At 41.8% G+C, this 18068-nt stretch overlaps 1 protein-coding gene across 1 annotated transcript in view; it reads right to left on the reverse strand.

Annotated features, from left to right (window-relative positions):
* LOC130835947 (protein POLR1D-like) overlaps positions 1 to 18068 on the reverse strand; it is a 41380-nt gene that overhangs the window by 20902 nt on the left and 2410 nt on the right. The gene's annotated exons all lie outside the window — the stretch shown is intronic.

Consider the following 18068-nt stretch of genomic DNA (forward strand, 5'->3'; position numbering starts at 1 on the left):
AGGTCATTAAGCAGACAGTTTTCTGGGCACGGGAACAAACTACAATCATTTTTCAATGATCCATGTGTGTATTATCCACAGCCAATTTTCCGTCCTAGTTCAGCTTCCTCAGGCCTGCCTGTTCATCCCATTAGCCAGCTGGTACATGCTTACAGAACATAAACTGATCATAATAGCAGCTTAAATAAAACCTGAGTGGGAACACAAATCTGGTGCAAAATCATCTTAAAATCCAAAGTCAAACAAATTAGTTTTGAGTTATCTGGGTCTGTGGTCCTTTTTATTCACATAAATCAACTGAGAGTTAAGTATATCAGTATAGAGGTAGCAAGATATTTAAGGCAACTAAAATGAAAAGAAATTAAATAATGACGAATATAAGAAAATGAAATTTTAAAAGAAATAATACCAGAATAGCTAAATATCAAGTAATTGCTCAGAAAAAGACATCCACATATACTTTCTTGAGAATGGTGAAGGAAAGTGTTATGGACTTAATATTTGTGTCCCCCCCCCCCCAAACTTTCTTGTTGAAATCCTAACCCCCAATGTCATGGTATTAGGAGGTGGGGACTTGGAGGTGACTGGTGCCCTTATAAAAGAGATCCCAGAGAGCTCTCTCCTCCTTTCTGCCACACGGGGACACAGGGAGAAGATGGGCCTCACCAGACACCAAATCTGCTGGCAACTGGATCTCAGATGTCCTGCTCCAGAACTGTTAGAAATAAATGTTTGTTGTTTAAACCACTTAGTCTATGGTATTTTTATTATAGCAGTCAGACATCACATTCGAGGGCCTTAGCTTTGCTAGTCCAGAAGCCCACTTTGGCCAGGACAGCAGCTGGACGGTAGCGCCGTACCTGTCATCAGGTGCATGGCGAGCTTTGCCTGGGCTACACCCTGCACAGAGCTCTCCCAGGAGCCACACCCTCACCACCGGACGCTCCTTCTCCACCAGCCCTTCCTCATCTCCCCCCCAAGCGCCACATCAGTAAATGAAATCACTCTTTTCTTTCAGGCCCACCGAAGGGCAAATAAAGGCCCATGTACCGTATTTCTAAATATTTAAGTTATATTATAAAACCATTAAAAAAAACCATTAAATAAAATATATGCATTCCTCCTACCATCAGTACAATAAAAATGTTAAATGTGTACACTCTGTATGGTGACAGACGGTAGCTAAACATCATGGTGATCACTTTGTAATGTATAAAAACATAGAATCACTATTTTGTACACCTGAAGCTATTATAAAATTGTAAGTCAACTGTACTTCAAAAAAATGTGTAAAGCCATAATTTTAAAAAATGAAAATCAGGGACATCTCTGGCAGTTAAGACTCCGTACTTCCAATGCAGGGGGCGCAGGTTCGATCGTCGGGGAATTAATATCCTACATGCCACGCAGCCCGGGGCAGGGCGGGGAGAAGGAAAGAAAATCACCAGAATATGAGATAAAAGAATCAACTTCTTCTACACGTTGATTATTCTCTTAATGAGTTGGTAATATATGGGTGAATATATAAAGACACATAATTTATACATATACACGTATTTATTCCATAAAATTAATTTTCTTGCCTTGATCACCAGAATCACTAATCATATTGTTATAATCAAGATTTTCACATAAAGTAAGTTCTATGGACTGTAATAATCTAAAGTATTAAAAAACAAACTGCAACTGTATTCAACATGGACCAAATCTTAATATATTGTCAAAATTTAAATTACCATAAATGTAAAAAAATTGAAAACCTAAATTTTGAATGTTTTAAAGTTTCCCTATAAAATGATTAATGAATCCGTATCAAACTTCTTGTATGTTCTTCAAGACCTACACACATACTTATGTATGAGTAATCTGATTTAACATTAATTGTTAGTCTCAAGCATAAGTAGTCATACTGAACTAAGTCATGAGAACCTCCAGAACACTGAACTAAAATCCCAAGACAAGCAAGCACATGGAAGCTTAGCTCTACTGGGAAACAATATTTCCTTATAGAAAAACCTCCTGCTCTCATGCTGATAAGGTTTTGACAAGTTAATGTGTCTTTTCTCTTCTAAACACTTGTACGGCTCAAATCCTTCCTGGACTCTGAAGCGGTATCCGCTCTGAAGTCAACAGGGCACAGCCCCCCATCGCCACGGACCCCATGGTTTCCTTTCATTCAAGGACGCAGGTCAAAACATGAGGAGGGTGTTTCCTGGGCTAGGAACTGCACTGATGGAAGATCTGCACGTGTCTGAGACATGTGGGGCTGCTTAGGTTCAAGGACATTCTCCTTTGAATATCAATGTAATAAGCACTTAATACGCACCACTGGGGATATGATGAAAAATAATGATGGCAGCAGTATCTATGTTCCATGTGTCTTACACTTAATCCCCACAACTCCTCTAGGCAACTGCTATCTCACTGATAAGGAGAAAATAAGAAAAAGTGGAAAAACGGGCTGGGATGTGAACCCGGGCAGCTGACTCTGAACTGACCCTGACACTACAGCTGTGGTGAAGGCGGGACAGACTCCCAGCAGCTGAGCTGCGTGAGAGGGAGGCAAGGCGTGGGGTGGTGACACACTTTAACATGATTATTTGCAGTCATGACAAGCACTGATGAGGTGAAGACAGAACTCCTGTCCCTTCACCTGGACTTGGACATTCTCAACTGTCCACGGCTACCCATCCTACGTGACCTCTGAGGGTGGGTTATTATTACAGTGAGATGACTTCTTCAGGTAATGTGTGGGCCGATTCCTAACAGTTTAGCTCTTAGGGGGAAACCTTATTTCTCAGGTCATAAAACACCTCACCAGAGGAATGACCTCATCATGAAATCACCTCATTGTCAAAGTAGTAAGTATTTCTACAAATATTTATTCTTAAATCTGGATTGAGTCACATGCAGAAAATACAGTGATTCATTTTCAGTTCATGTTCTAAGACCTCGTTAACTGTGCCATGGTAAATTGGGTATGAGTTACAAAGCAAAGCGTCTCTTACTAAAAAAACTTTGTGGAGGTAGGGGGGATGGAAAATGGAAGACTCCAAATAGAAAAGCCCATGACTTATACCACACCAGGAACAACGCGTGTTTGATAGGTCAATTAAGTGTAAAAAGTATATACATGTTCTACTAAAAGATTAGTTGGGAGAAATAAACTCAAGGAATGTAAAGCTCAAAATAATTATTGAGGTCTCTTACTCAATGAAAGCAGTTTAGTTATCTCTTTAAAATTCTAACTCACCAAATAGCTGTTCAAAATGCAAAAAAAAGAAAAAAGAAAAACATCACAACTGAACAGAAGAAGACATCACAATATAAAGCCTTTCTAAGGTTTGCCTCTACAGCTTTCTTTAGTGAGGGTTGGCATCTGGCACACTGTCCTTTGATAAACACACCACATACCAGAAAACCACCTCACCAAAAGCGTGGTCTGTAAATCACTCTCTTAATCCTAAAAGAGCTTTATTTCATACCAGAGATCTGTGGTTCTCTGCAGACTGTCTTCAGACAGTCTTGGAGTCCTTGGACCTCAGCCCCAAGGATGGCTTATTCAGCAGAAAGCCTGGTCAGCCTGCTGAAGCCATTTCCTCCAGCTGCGTCAAGGCTGCAGAAATCTGCTGAAAACAAGCTGTCTGCCCCTTATACATCTCAGTGTCTGATTCACCAAATGACTATAAACTATACTTAGAGCTAAGAGCCAAGGAATGGAAAAAATAAAGATAGAGTGTTCCAGCATGTGTAGGATTTCCTAGTCAATTCATACTCTTTAAAAAGTGTTTTCATTTCAACCAAATGAAGCAATGTTGAACCCAGGAAGAAAACATATTGATGCTTCTAATTCTTAGCAGTCCTGCAATGCACAATGAGATGAGAGGAAGAGGAAGCCTGCATTCCTTAGCCACCAGCACAGGTTTGCCGGCCGCCTGGGGGCCTCTCAGTACAAGGCAAGAGCTGACGAGACAGAGTGCAGGCCCTCCCCCCACCCCACCCCTCTGAGAAAAATGTTTATAGAAGTTCAAAGACTACTGAACTTAGATGGCTCACTGAACAAGTCAGCCAAAACTGCACAAGTAAGGTTTTACATTTACTTATTAAGACCCCAGAGAGGCTTCCCTCATAGCTGGCAAGAAGTCCTAGACTCTGTTGCAATGCAAACACATTCTTAATAGATGCTGAATTCAACAGCACAGGAGGGACCACTAGAAAGGCAGCAGAGATGGCCAAAGGCTAGGAACCAGCACCTGGGGACTAATCGCTGCAGGAGAAAAGCCCAAAGCATGGAAAATTCCATTACTGATTAATTCAACCTTTAGGTTTATATCAGACCATACAAACCATACATCAACTGCCAAAAGAATCCATAGAAAATAAAACAATTGGTGACTTTGGTGTCAGAAACCAGCTGCAAGATGGTCAAGAACTAGCGAACCCCGAGGTCACACTTCATTATCAAGACTTATAAATTATTTACAAGTGACGATGTAGCCAAGAGGGGAAATGTGAAAGCTTGTTCTGGAGCAAACGTTTCACTGTACGTTTTACAAAATATCAAAACACTTAACACAGTCTTCTCCTGTCCCTTTATTATGCTTCAAGTAGTTGCACATCTCAGAACCATCTTGTCTGCTGCTGAAATACCATCCATTTCTAGGGATGGAACAGCAGCTGCAGTTTACCTGGACGGGGCAGCGCTAGTGGAGAGTTGAGAACTGTGTAGAACACAGACTAGATGCCCCCTCAGACGGCAGGGGACATTCTCAGACAGATCGCGCTGATTATACAAACAGCGTCATTTGGCCTGCCCCCAAGGTGTGATATATGCTTTCAGAAAAGGGCGCTACGTTTCCAATACAAATGTTCAGGACCATACTTTCACAGCTCATCTAAAATATCAAATCCCTAAATTCACAATTCTCTCTTAGCATCTGCTTGATAGAAATCGGGCCATATGCTAAACTTCTGTATTAATTCCTACAACACTTGGTGTTCCTAGAGAGGCCTCAAACCCAAGTATTTACAAGGTTCTTTTTAATACAGTAGGCAAGGAAAGAAACCAAAATGAATTAAATGTACAGGTAAAGACCCATTAAATAGAATACTATGTCATGAAAATGTAGATGACTGTTAGAGGTTATCTAATTTAACATCACATAAAGTCAAGGAGATTACGGTTTAGAGAGATTAATAGCTTGCCTAAAACTAAATAGTTACCTGACTTTGGGGGGGGGGGGGGGGGGTTTAATTCACAATTACATTTCTTCTTCCCCCCAGAACCTAGATGGCATGTTTCAGAGAAATTAGGAGGGGACAGACCATCATTAAGATGCTCAAGCCCGAGGTCATTATCTTTAGAGTACAGCGTTGCAAGGACCAGCTCTACAGGGTGTCTGTGACTGTGCTAGGAAGCGCACAAGAAGACCCCACCCAGCGCTGGTTTACAGGAAACTGGGTCCTGGCTGCATTCAGGGGTAGTGCAACTGAAACTCAGCCCGGACAATGTTACTTGACGTAATCTGCTATGATTGCTTAATCATATAAAAATGAAAACCTATATAAAAGAACCTAAATTATTAACTTCAAAGCATGATAGGTCAAAAGCGTTTACTATGGAAACTGTGTTTTATGTTGGAGAACAGTGTGGGCCAGTGGGAGCCAGCTCCACTAACCACCCAGATGCTCTGGGCAAGTAAAGTACTTTCTCTGAGTCCGTTTCCTCTCCATAAAATGAGCCTGAGCCCTGGCTCAAAGATGCATGGCGAGGACCGAGAGAGAGGAGCAGTGAGGGTGCTTTCTTTGTGTGGATGTTCCTTGGGAGGGACAACGCTTCACTTAGGTATCTGAATTTGCCGAAACAAAACTTTTTTTTTAACCTCAATAGTTCCTTCTTTCATTTATACTGTAAAGAAAAACTTCCAGAATGTTAATTTTTATCTGTTGCATAATTCTGTTGTGATGAAAATCTCAGGGATTATTTTATCGGTGCAAATAATATAAAGGAAATTCTATCTTCCTGTGGTTAAATCAGAAGAACTTTCCTGTATATAAAGTACCTGACATCAAAATAACCAGCCTGCTAGACAGAGCTTACCAGATCCTCTGATGAAACCGAGTGAGATTTTAAGGAGCTAACAGGGAGATGGGCAGACCCCCAGTCAGAATTCCTTCACACTGCCATGACCTGTGAAATGCATGATCAGAAACAAATCACACGAAAGCCTCCCATCTCACATGTACAAAAAGAGAGCCAGTGGTCCTGGTTCTTCGCTTTTCCAACAATTCATTGTGTTCATTCAGGAATCAGGTCTGCCCCGTGCAAAGTCAGCAGCTGGGCAACTTCCCGGCGGATGTGAGCGATACAGGCACACGCTGAGCAGAATGACCCAAACCTTCTTCTCCCTTATACATCCTCTACCACGTCTCTCCATGCTCTTAGAAGAGGGGTCCGGCAGTTCCCACTTTCTAGGTCGGAACAAAGGACAGGTTCAAGTCACCTTAAAAAAATGAGGAAGCGGCCCCAATGCAGTGGAGAGAGGATGATCCCAGTTCTGCCCTTACCAACTCTGTGATTTTTCTGTCGTCTTGGTTACATCAGCTATAAAATGAAGATATTTCTACTACCCTTTCAGAGTTTGTATCGGGATCAAACACAATTATATATATTATTACTTTGTAGTTACAAAGCACTGAACAAATGTATTATCTTAAGAAGAATTTTAAATGAGTCTTTACTATTGTTATAATGTTAACTGAAACACAAAAATACTGTACCACAGAATCTATCACGTGCAGTGATTAATAGCAGAACATATTATCTCACTGACCCTCAGAAGAACCTTTGAAGTTATTGTTCCTTTTGTGTGTGTTACGCCACTGAGGCTGGGGGAGGCTGCCTTGTCCAGGGTCAGCCTGTCAGGGGACACCTGACCTAACCTGGACATTTCTGCCTCTGCATCCAGAGTCCTCTCGGCTCACACACACCCTTATTTTTTTTATCCCATCCGTGAAAATGTTTTCTGTGTTTTGAGGATGATCAAGTGCTCCTTTGGCATAACACTGATTAAAAGGTTAATATATTTAGAATTGGGAGATTGCAATTGCCATATATACATCACTAATAAAAAAAATCAAATTGTACACTTTAAACATATGCAGTTTATTGTATGTCAACTATATCTCAATAAAAGTTCTTTAAAAAAATTAATGTATTTAAAGATGACGCCAGTGAAGTTTAATAATATGGAAATGATATTTTCATGAACCAAGTATCAGTAAACCCGTATCTAGATTCCCGACCAGATCATCTCTAACTCAGTGACTCTTTTCATGGTTAAGATTTACAGCAAACAGCCCCATTTCCAACATGTTTCAATCTCAGTTTAGAAATAAACAAGGATTACTGGTCAACAGTTCTGTCTCTCACACGGATCTCCGTGGAGCCTATGCTCTGGCAAAGCTTTCCTGTCTTCCTGTGAACCTTCAGCAGGTAACAGGCCACACCACGGACATAGAAAGCTGAACCTCCAGGGTCGGGCTGTCTCGGGTTCATATCCACTTACTAGCCGTACAACCTTAGGGTGGTTACTTAACTTCTCCAGGCCTGTTTCTTTTTCTATAAATGGGAAAAACATCATCTACCTTGAAGGAGGTTTAGACTGGTTTTTCCACCTGGCTAGTCTTCTTACTTTACAGTCACATTTACGTGTCTGCTTTTGGATAGGAATAAGCCTAGCTGGATTCTTCATGTCTTGGCTTGTTCTGAAGCACACTGCTCCCAGATGGGGACCCACTTATTACAACAAGAAAACAGAAAGGGAACCCCTGGCTTGCTTGCTACAAGTCTGGGCAGCAGGCAGCGACACACCTGTAGGCTGACACTTCTAAAGACTGACACTCTCAGCAGGATAGTTTCTTTCTTTTTTCTGCCAGTTTTACTGAGATATAATCGACACACAGCGCGATGTAGGTTTAGGATGCGTCACGTGATGTGACTCACATGTGTCATGAAACCACAAGAAGTTCAGTGAACACTGGCATCTCATACAGATGCAGCATGAAAAAACAGAAAAAAAAAATGTCCTCTGTGATGAGGACTTTTAGGATTTACTCTTAGCTTTCGTATATAAGGTACAGCAGTGTTAACTGTATTTATCCTGCACATCACATCCCTAGTACTTGTTTATCTTAAACTGGAAGCTTGCACCTTGACTACCTTCATCCAGTTCCCCCTACCCTCCCCTCCTGCCTCTGGAAACCACAAATCTGATCACTTTTTCTATGAGTTTTGTTTGTTCGATTTTGAAGTATAATTGACCTACAACACTGTTAGTTCCTGGCGTAAACAGTGATTTGGTATTTTTATACATTTCAAAATGATCACCATAAGTCTAGTCTAGTTGTCACCTGTCACCACACAAAGATATTGCATAATTTTTCACTTTATTCCCCACACTGTACATTTCATACCTGACATTTATTTTGTAACTGAAAGTTCGTACCTCTTAATCACCCTCACCTATTTCTCTCCTTTTCCCAGTTCCCTCCTCTCTGGCAACTACCTGTTTTTCTCTCTGTATCTATGACTATGTTTCTGTTTAGTTATGTTTGTTCATTTGTTCTGTTTTTTAGATTCTATACAGTATTTGTCTTTCTCTGTCTGACTTATTTCATATTACCTTCTAGGTCCATCCATGTTGTTGCAAATGGCAAGACTGTTTTTTTATGGCTAAGTAATATTCCATTGTGTATATATACACGTCTTCTTTATCCATTCATCTATTGATGGGCACTTAGGTTGCTTCTATATCTTGGCTCTTGAAAATAATGCTGCAGTGAAATAGGGGTGCATGTATCTTTTTGAATTAGTGTTTTTGTTTTCTTTGGATAAATACCTAGGAGTGGAATTGCTGAGCTGATGGTAGTTCTATTTTTAATTTTTTGAAGAAACTTCCTATAGTTTTCCATGGTGGCTGTACCAATTTACATTCTCACCAACAGTGTGGGCGGGTTCCCTTTCTCCACATTCCCACCAGCACTTGTTATTTCTTGTCTTTTTGATGACAGCCATTGTGACAGGCGGGAGGCTATATCTCACTGTGGTTTTAATTTGCATTTCCCCGATGATTAGTGATGTTGAGCATCTTTTCATGTGCCAGCAGCAGAATAGTTTCTAATCACAAACGCTCTAGAATATCCATTTTTTCCCACCCATTTAATGACAAAGTACAGTTTTTGCCCTGTAAACAAATAAACAAAAAAACAGGAAAACAATTGTAGAACTGTAGAATTGAGTCCTTAGATTACAAGCTCTGATGGAGAACATAAACCCAACTCTTTTCCTTTGATAGACACTGAACTTGATGATTTTAATCTTTTTCTTCATCTTCAGAGAATGAGATGATAATTGACACTTATATCCCCAATTATGTATTAATCACTTTCAAACAAAAACCCTGTTAAGTATTCTAAACACCAGGATTTGTGCTCAAGTATGCAGCACAGAGTAAGCAAGCAGACCAGGCTCTGATGAGGAATCTCAATGATATGTGATCCTTATCTTGAAATCTAAGCTCCAATTAAAATTCATTCTGAGATCCCATATAATTTACCAAGTATGCTGGTGAGAAATTAGAGTTGTGGACCAAATCCTCTGAGGATCCAAGAGAAAACTCTGCATCTTGTTGTGGAGCGAATGTGATAAAAATGGCATAATAGATGTCAATTTATAGAATGCTTCATTTAATTCTGTTTTAGTCTTATGCTGATTTATAGTAAGAGACATATGCTTGGTTTTCCTCCCATTCCTGACAGCTGCTCCTAAAACAATGGGGGTTTCCTAATTGATGAGTGCTATAAAGCTGTCTTTTATTATGTTGATGAGGTGACTTTAGGGACAGTCCCCGGGTAACCTAAGGATGGGGCTGGTCGCCAGAATAACCCACCAAGTGCTTAGAGATGGAGTTCAGCGGCCAGTGACCAATGATTTAATCAATTCTGCCTGTGCAACGAAGCCTCCATAACACCCAGAAGCACAGGGTGTGGAGAGCTTCTGGGTGGTGAGCACGTGGAGATTTGAGAAGTGGAGCATCCAGGAAGGGTGTGGAAACTTCACACCCTCCCACAGACCTTGCCCAGGCACCTCTTCATCTGTATCCTTTATAGTAAACTGATAAAAAGTAAGTGACTGTTTCTCTGAATTCTAGGAGCCACTCTAACACATTAAATGAGCCCAGGGATGGATCATGAGAACTTCCCATTTGCAGCCAGCAGGTCAGAAGCACAGACAAAAACTTGGATTTGCAACTGGCATCTGAAGTGGGGGTGGGTAGGTGCAGTCTTGCGGGACTGCGTGAGCTCTGACACCATCCCCAGGCAGGCAGTGTCAGAACTGAGCTGCTTGGCGGATTGCCTGATGGTGCTGGAAAACACACACGGTAGGCCTTTCTGTGCTATCAGCCCGTATAAAGCCTGGGATTTCTCACCATTTCCAACCAAAACAAAGTTCATTTTCAATGGCAAAATAAAACTATGCAACTCCACATTAGTTCACCCTATTAGATTTTATTTTTTGAAATATTATTTTTCAGTGAACTCCTCAAATCTGAAACCATGCTGCAGGTATGTAAAATACAGCAGGTGCTCACAAAACCAACAGAGGCTGCCTTGGGGGTCAGTGCTCACAACTGTGAGATGCACTCAGCGGGAACCGTTCCTGGCCTTTCAGACCCACAGGAAACAACATCGCCCACTTTTCTTAGCTCAGGTGGCCCCTATGGGCTCCCCTACCACCTGGTCGATGCATGTGTAAGATCCATATGGTTCCGACTGTGCGGGATGTTCAGTTGGCACTCTATCTCTGCCTGCTCTGGTCATGACCACCATTGCCTAGTGAACTCTGCCGTGCAGGTCTGAGCATGTTGTCATCTCCATGTGGACAGAGTATGCAGCTAAAGACAAACAACTAACTACAAACTTGTGGTTTTTCAACCCCGAAGCTTATAGCATAGTTGTTTCAGCATTACAAATTCAAATTCAGTTCTTAGGATATTCAATTAAAAACCACAGAGAGTCCACCTTCTATTCATTCACATGATAAATATTTTTGAACACCTGTTGGGGCTCAGGCACTGCTCCAGGGTGAGCACACAGACAAAAGTCTCTGCCCCCACGGAGCTTACGTTATAGGACATGCGTGTGGCGGGGTGGGGGAGGAACAGATCATATAGAATAAATGCAGTAAATTCAACATGTTATAAAGTAATAGGGCTATATTAAAAAAATACTGCAGGGTGAGGTGCTGGGAGAGGGGCTACAGTTTTGAACAAGGTGGAAGAGTTAGAAGAAATGACCTTTCCTTTCGTTCAGTAATACACAGCTCCATGGTCTACCCTGGTTGCAAAATCTATGAAGGCAGAAACCAAATGAGATTCATTTTTGCATCCACAGTACCTGGTCCATGGTAGGATTTTAAAATAACTGCTGGAAAAAAATGTATATATTCTGTATTTTTCCAAAGCAAGGCTACTTGTAATGAATGGCACAGATTTATCAGACAGCTGGCCAGGAAATGGATGTAGTATTTAGCACTGAAAAACAGCATACCTTAGAATCAAATCCTTGGAATTCCACCTCGTGGTACCCAAAATAATAATTCTATGCTTGTTCCACTAGAATTCTGTGGGGACAAGATCTCAAGGATAATGCATGTCACCCTTCCATACAGTTGTTACTGCAAAATCAAAATGTCCTTTGATTACCCTTCAGCAGGAGATGTGCTACCTTTTATTTTAGACCAATAGGAGAGAAGATAACAAACATCACATGGGATAGAGGTGGTACAGGATGTCAGTATCCAAGGCTCTTGGCGATAGAAGACATCAGTGAGATGGATTAGAAGGTACAGCCACCTTCACTGAGCTGCTCCACGATGCTCATCGCCTTAGCTCTTCCTCCCATGGAAGCCACAGGACAGGCAGGCCTCCTTGCCTCACTCAAGAGTTCCTTTTCTTCTTGGAGCTTGTTACTGTGGTGGCTGAGTGTGCAAGTGTCAGCTAATGAGTGTGCAAAATAATGTCAGTGCAATTGCAGTTTTCCCTCCCTGCCGTGGCAGTCATGCTCAGACACTGACACTAAGTCACACACACACAGTCATTCATTCGTTCATCAACTAAGGAGTAACAAAAGCCTACTGCGTGCCTGGCATGGCTATAAGTGCTGGGGATACAAAGGCAAATAAGGACAAAGCCCTTGACCTCTGGAAGCCTGTATTCAAGTGCAGTTAGACAATAAACGGATAAATAAATAACATAACATCAGTTAACAGTGAGGACTGTATAGGAATGAAGCCAAGTCAGGAGACAGAAAGCAATGGAGGTCTGGATGTAGACACACATGTTATCTTGGAGAAGGCAGTTGAGGTTAGGCAGCCTCTGAGATGGTCCTAAGGATCCCCATCTCCTGGTATTCCTGCCCTTATACAATCCCCTCCCCTCGGTGTGGGCTGGACCTACTGACTCACTTCTAACAGACAGAACAGGGCAGATGTGATGGGCTGACACTGCTGAGATGAGGGTATAGAGAGACTGAGCTTCCATCTTGCGTTCTCCCTCTTTCCTGGATCTCTTGCCCTGGGGGAAGGCAGAGGCCATGGCGCAAGGCCATCCCATGTGAGCGAGCCTGGAAGTGAATCACCCCTTCAGGCCTTGAGATAGCTACAGACCAGGTGACGCCTTGCTTGCAGCCTTGTGAGAGGTCCTGAGTCAGATTTCTCCAGCTAAGCTCCAACCAGATTCCTGACCCAAAGAAATAGTGAGAAATGTTTTTTGTTTCCAGCCACTTAGTTTTCGGACAATCTGTTATACAGCAACAGGTAACTGCCACGGTGGTTAAGGATGGCCTCTGAGTAAGTACCTTGGGAAGAGAGAGCCATGTGAAGACCCGGGAGAAGAGGGGCTGGGGAAGTCAAAGGCAAGTGCCAAAGCCCTGAAACAGGAACAAGCTGGACAAAACTGAAAGAAGTGCCGAGGCCAGTGCGCGGATGTCTCAGCTGGCGATGCGGAAAGAAGAGACAGGCAGGGACTCCCACGGATAGAGGAGTGCCCAGTACTAGAAGGCTGCTGTTCTCGCCACCACTAACTGCCTTCAACAAGAGCCAACATGACAACAGTAACAGCAACAGCTAATGTTTGAGTACTTAACTGTACTAGGAATCGTGCTAAGGGCTTTACTGCGTTTATTCTTCACAGCAACCCTACAAAGTAGGTATTATTATCAGCTCAGTTTTATAGATAAGGAAACTGAGGCTCCGAAAGGCTGAGTTGCTCTCCCACATCTGCAAGTTAGGAAGCAGGAAAGCAGAGATTCAAACCAGACCCTCTGCCTTAACATTTCACCTCCACACAGTACTGTCGAAAGAAGCCCCTAGAAAGAAAGCCTATTTCACCCTTAAAAAAGAAAAACCAAAAACCTAAAAAAGCCCCCTCCAAACCCCAAACTGTTGTTAAGCCAAGTGTTCCAGCCCCTGTCTGAGTGGATGCTCTGGGCAGCTTGATTTTCTCTAGGAGCCCTTTTTAGAGAATTGGTTGAGGCGTCACCTACAATTGCTCTGAGGTCTGACCCTTACCAAGTCAGCATGGAAAACTGAGAAAAGCACACAGGCAACTTTTCTTTTTGACATTTATTAAGAGTCTTATATAACAAACACGGAATTTACTGAGAATTAGTAGATAAAGTACCAATATATTCTATTTTGCGCAATTTCATGCTTAGCTGACATAGCTTGAGCCCTAACTTCCTATCAGTATTCAAATATCTGGCCCCCAACCAGGTATCCATCTGCTATAGAACTTGCTTTTCCTTCCTCCTGAACCTTTGTCTTGAAGCTTGAGGAAGAATATGAATGTTCCATCAGAATCTTAATTTCTTTGTGAAGAGAAACACAATCCATTTATCTTTTATTTTTAATCTATATTCAGTTATATTAGGAATGCTATTACAAGCTATCTTTTTAAAAAGCAATGGCTTTAGCAGACTGATAACCTTCCATACAGGAGTCCATAAATTTACATTATAGTGCTGCACTGAGCCAGGGTAAACAAGAAAATAAGAGGGCACGAAGGTTTTTTTTCAACTTTTCACCCAGAAGAAATATGAATGAAACTAGTTTGTTCAACACAATTAATGATGTAATATTAATAGCTAACAATGAGAGCATGCTGTATGGGCCAGATACTGTCCTAAGCACTTTGACTATATTGTCTAAACTGATAGTTATAACATCCCTATATGGTAAGTATTAGTTATCCCAATCTTACAGAAGAAACTCAGGCACAAAGAGGTCAAACAGCTTGTCCAAGGTCACATAGCTAAAAAGTCTAGCACCAAGACCAAGACTCAGGTGGTGTGATTCCAACAGTGCGAGCCCTTAACTCCTATCCTATACTGCCTCGCAGTTATTTAGCCTGAAATTCAAGATGTGCAGGGTCCCAAGCACATCCACTTCTGCTCCTAAGAAAGATATGCTTCTCTCAAAAATATGAAAACCAAAATTTAGATCAACTCTCCTAAAAACACACACATCTATTAGCCAATCCCAAACTCCTACTGTATCCTATTGTCCCACACAGTAACTCAAATTTCTTTACTCTGTTTAGGTAAATACATATACAGATTAAAGACAAGTGATATGAATGTAGGCAATGATAAAACCTACACACACATACAATGCTGAAAGTTTATTCCTTTAAAAAGTTCATCATTTTACTTTTTTGTTGCTGAATAATCTAAGTTCTTCTAGAAAATTCTGAACATATTCTCATTTTTCCTTAGTCTGTCTTTTCTCTGCTCACATGTCACCTCCTCAGAAAAGCCCTCCTTAACTACCTAAGCCGTCCTTGCATCTAGCTATGCTCAGTGATTTTGCCGAACAAATGAATGAATGAATGCGACGCTCCCTTTGAGGACAGCCGCTTGGTGCAGGCAGAGGGTAGCAAGAGTGGGTCAGCTCACTGCCTGATGTTCCTCCCCTCACCCTCAATTTCCACATCCATAGCCCTGGAGATGCGACCTTGTTAAAGATGTGAATTCTTCTGATCAGGCAGGGGAAGGAGGTAAGGGTGAACTCCTATTAGCAAGGACAGGTCCGGGAGAGGAGACGTACAGGTTTTGGTTGTTAGGGAGTGGTAGGAAAACAAAGGGGTTGAAAGACATGGATGTGGGGCCATGCTCACCCCCTCTCACCTGTACCCCTACAGAGAATCTGCTTCCTCCACTCCTACAACTGTGCCCTCCTTACATTCCACCTGGACTATTACAAATGCCCCCTAACTCCCTGCTGTCTTGCGATGTTTCCTTCCGCTCATCCATTCTACACAGGCATGGGACAGAAAAAATGAAAGCTTTATGACATTCCCTAGCTGGAGAATCTTGAATGGCTTCTTTACACCGGCAAAAAGGAAACCATTTATCCCAGAACACTATTTCTTTTACCAGTTTGCCTACTTCAGTACTCTGTGAGTTACTGGAAGGCAGACTGCCCGATGGTTTGCCTTCTCCAGTGCCTAGGACGGTGGCTGGCAGAGTGGGTGCGCACGAAACAATCTTGGCTGCAAGAGTGTCCCTTGCCAATTCCATTCTGCATTCAGCAGATAATACCCTACGATGCGCGTTAGGGCACTTGGTCGTAAATGCAATTTGATACCTTTTTCACGAGTACAGTTCGTTTGCCCTCTTCACAAGCAGAGGGCTTTGGAGGACACTCATTCTCTTATCTTCACCATTTCTCAGGACTCTTTCCACTACTAGGTACATATTTGATAGAGACCCAAAAATCTAGGTTTGGAAGGAATTTCATTATGAAAAAAAAAAATACAGACTACACAGTGACTGTAGTTTATAAATTTCCAAATGGCATAAGAGAAACCAACATTAAGAATTTGAGCACAAAAGAGCTGGATTTGGGTTCTTTATAAGTACTTGAAAGCAGACTGGTGGATTTGGGCAAATTTCCTAGAAGCCCAGTTTGAGGAATAGTACAGAGATTGTCTCTGACTCTAAATGTTGCTAACAGAAAAGATGACTTTTGTCTAGTGATCTGGAGACCATTTACAGTCCTAGTAAAATGTTTAAGGGAAACAAAAAGAAGGGTGGGGAATGGTGGACCGTAAAACTTGGTATGCTTTCATGTTTCTGGAAATGCTAGACACTCTTTGGTTCAGAATGACACTGACTGGACCACTTTCTATGTAGACACCTTTTCCTCTCCAGAGATTTTATAGGCACTATGTATTATAACAACTAATTAGAACACTTAGATGTTGCAGCTATATGCAATTTATAAAGTTTATAAATATATAATATAAAGTGCTTTGAAAATGAAAAGTGCTAGGCAAGTACTCAAATTATTATATATTAAAAGCCTTTGGTATATAATTTTATTTAATAATTGGCTCTTTAAAAGGCATAGTACTTGATAGCTGAGCAGAATTTCTGAGCTTGAACCATTGATATTATTTTATTGAGTGAAATGCTGTTAGCAAATCAGAGCTACGGATCAAGTTTTTTCAGTTTATATAAAGTGTATGATTCATATCTCCCTCACTTTTTCATAGACCAATTCCACCTTCCCTTAGGTTCCTACCGACTTTCTGCAAAGATTCCTCCCACATCTCAGTCACTCTCGGTTATCCTGCCTGTGCTGCTGTTTTCTCTTTTCACACATCTGCCTTGTGAAGGTATTTTGTATGAACCTGAGTTTACATCTACCCTAAATGGATTCAAGATTGCATGCCACATCATCAGTGACGATAAATCCTTTTAGAAGCAATGAAGCCATGAGATGTGGCGGGTGGTCACCAGTGGGTGCATCTCCCTTGTGTACTGTTACTGATTACTTCAGTCTGCTATCACCATTCCACACCACTATGCCCATAATGAAACTCAACTTTCATCTCCTGACAGATCTTGGTTCACAGGTATTTAACTCTGATCTTTCCCCATCCATTCCTGCTCCCATTTAACTTTAGTCTTCAATGTCCTACAGTGTATTTTCCTTATTGAAAAACCCAAACTAAGCCACTCTTCTGTGAGTGTTAATGTCCAGCCTATTTAGGCACTAAACTAACAGTGCCAGCTGCCCAACGACCTCCCTGTTCATTCCAACCAATATTTTTTCTGTCCTCATGTGACTCATTCATCATTCTCCCCTCTTTGAAAGCCTTGCTTCCACAACTCAACTTTCTACAGACATTCCCAGCACTTCACTGGTTGCTCTTTTACCCAAGCTTTAAATACTGAGCTTGTCCAAGGCTTGGCTTGGGCCCTATTCTTTTTTAATTTCTTAAAAATTTTTGGCTGTGCCGCACGGCATGTTAGGATCTTAGTTCCCTGACCAGGGATCCAACCCATACTCAGTGCACTGGAAGTGTGGAGTCCTAACTACTGGACTGCCAGGGAAGCCCTGAGCCCTCCTCCTAATCACATTCCAGCTTTTAAGCATCTACCTCATCTTTGTTGCAAGAACTCAAAGTTTATCTCCACTTAAATCTCTTTCATGGCCTCTAATTCATGTCTACTGACCCACTCATTCAGTAAGTGACTGGAACTTTTGATTCCAGTCACCTTCTCCACCTCCCAACAATCCCCCCCCCCCCCACCCTGCTTCCCATTTCAGTAATTTGGCCCCAAACCTTGATAGGAGGCATCCTTCTCTTTCCTCACCTTCCACATCCTATTCCTGAGGTCTACCAATTCTGTACCAGTCTGGCTCTCAAACATATCTCAGATCCACTCTTTTCTCCATCACTAGCTTATGGCCCTTCCAGGCCACTTCAGCTCTTACAAAGTTTATCTACTTCTACCTTGGCCTCTCTACAATCCATTCCAAAGTCCTTCCCACCCCAAAGCTCTTCCTTTGGAATCTATCAGAGGCCCTTCTCCTCCTTGCCTGCCCTGCTATAGATATGCAAATCTTCTTTCAAGACCTTTAATTCCTCAAACTTCCAGAGTTCTGCTGCAGGACTTTTGCAAGTTCTATTCCCCCAGATTGTTTTTTCTTTTTACAC

Source organism: Hippopotamus amphibius, chromosome 14 (assembly GCF_030028045.1).
Source record: "Hippopotamus amphibius kiboko isolate mHipAmp2 chromosome 14, mHipAmp2.hap2, whole genome shotgun sequence".
NCBI lineage: Eukaryota > Metazoa > Chordata > Mammalia > Artiodactyla > Hippopotamidae > Hippopotamus > Hippopotamus amphibius.